Genomic DNA, 2,155 nt, shown 5'->3' on the forward strand with positions numbered 1-2,155 from the left:
GTTCCGACTCGATGGCACCTGACAACAACAACAATACTCAAGGTCATATTTTGGCTCTTCTGGACTAATTTTCATTTTCTTCAGGTTCAGCCTGAGCTTTTATATGAGCAATTGGTGGTCCATTTCCCAGTTGGTCCTGGCTTTGCTTTGGCTGATGATATTGAGCTTCTCCATTTTCTCTTCCCACAGATGTAGTCAGTTTGATTTATATGTATTTCATGGGTTGAGGTTTATGAATATAGTGTAATGCTGTTGAATAAAGGTATTTGCACTGAATATGTTGTCTTAGAAATTCTATCATGAGGTCTCCAACATCATTTCTATCACCAAGGCCATATTTTCCAACTACCAATCTTCCTTTTTGTTTCCAAATTCTCACATTCCAATAACCAGTAATTATCAATGCATCTTGATTGCATGTTTGATCAATTTCAGACTGAAGAAGTTGGTAGAATTTTCCAATTTCTTCATCTATGGCTTTAGTGGTTGGTATGCAAATTTGAGTACTAATTGCATTAACTTTTCTTTCTTGTACATATATCAATATTATCCCATTACAGACAGAATTGTATTTCAAGATAGATCTTGAAATGATGCATTTGATGATGAATGAGACACTATACCGCTTCTATTTGTTGTGCTCAACATAGTAAACCATACGCTTATCCAATTCAAAGTAGTCAATATCTGTCCATTTCAGCTCACTGATACCTAGAATATCGATCTTTATGTATTTAATTTGAATTTTGATGATTCCAACTTTCCTAAATTCATACTTCAGACATTTCATGTTCTGATTATTATTAATTAACATTTGTAGCTCTTCGTACTCATTTTCAGTGGTGTCCCATCAGCAAGTGTAGGTGCCAAAGTGTTGCTCCACTCATGTCATTAAATTCAACACTAAGAAGGCAGCTCTTCCCAAGAGATACTTTGAGTACCTTTCAACCTGAGGGGATCATCTTCTAGCTCTATATCAGATAATGTTTTGTTGAAACTCATGATTGTCAGTGAGTAATCCCTCAGAAGTAAACTGCTTATTCCTTCTTTCTAGTCTGTTCTTAATCTGGAAGCTCCACTGAAACCTGTCCACCATGGGTGACCCATGGGTGGCAAAGCTCCCAACATCACAGCAATAGGCAAGCCACCAAAGTATAAAACACAGCCCCCACTTGGTGCTTAATGTTATGTAAATTTATCCTCACTTTGAAGGACCGAACCAACTGCTATTCACAACAAATTCTTCAACACAATCACCTTCACTCACTGCACATGCAGCTGTGAAATCATTGACAAGTCGCTAAGCCTTTCCTTGAACTAAAAGTAAGGCTAAATAAAAGCTGTATGTACCTGTTCCAACTTACCTGCAAATTCGGAAAGACACAGTTAGGAACAGATCTCATTCTTCATGCAAGACTGCCTGTATATAGTTCTGGTAGCACAGTGGGTTACAAGTCGAGCTACTAACTACAGTGCAGTTTGAAATTACCAGTAGCTTCGAGAGAGAGAGATGAGGCTTGCTGCTCCCATAAAGATTTACAGCTTCAAAAACCTATGTTGTTGTTGTTAAAGGCCATCAAGTCAGTTCTAAACCATAGTGACCCTGTATAGAGTTTCCAAGGAGCAACTGAAACCCTATAAAGGGTCACTAAGAGTCAGAACCAACTCTATGGAAAAACCAACACAAACACCTGTATATACTTTAGAGCCCTAACTGAGATCTTCCCTTTTGGGTTTTCTGATGCTTCTGGTTGAAGTTTCCTCTCCCTCATTAGAACCCTCAGTGCCCTTTGTTGTTGTTGTTAGGTGCCTTTGAGTCGGTACCGACTGATAGCAACCCTATGCACAACAGAACAAAACACTGCCAGGTCCTGGGCCAACCTCACAATTGTTACAACGTTTGAGGCCATTGATGCTGCCACTTTGCCAATCCATCTCACTGGGGGTCTTTCTCTTTGTCTCTGACCCTCCACCCTACCAAACATGATATCCTTCTCCAGTGACTTGTCTCTCCTGACAACATGTCCAAAGTATGAGAGACAAAGTTTGGCAACCCAGGCCTCCAAGGAGCACTCTGACTGTACTTCTTCCAACACAGATCTGTTGGTTCTTTTGGCAGTCCATGGCACTTTCAATATATTCCTCCAACACCATA

At 39.8% G+C, this 2,155-nt stretch overlaps 1 protein-coding gene across 1 annotated transcript in view; it reads right to left on the bottom strand.

Annotated features, from left to right (window-relative positions):
• ADAMTS12 (ADAM metallopeptidase with thrombospondin type 1 motif, 12) overlaps nucleotides 1-2,155 on the bottom strand; it is a 571,713-nt gene that overhangs the window by 560,625 nt on the left and 8,933 nt on the right. The gene's annotated exons all lie outside the window — the stretch shown is intronic.

Source organism: Chrysochloris asiatica, unplaced genomic scaffold (assembly GCF_000296735.1).
Source record: "Chrysochloris asiatica unplaced genomic scaffold, ChrAsi1.0 scaffold00324, whole genome shotgun sequence".
NCBI lineage: Eukaryota > Metazoa > Chordata > Mammalia > Afrosoricida > Chrysochloridae > Chrysochloris > Chrysochloris asiatica.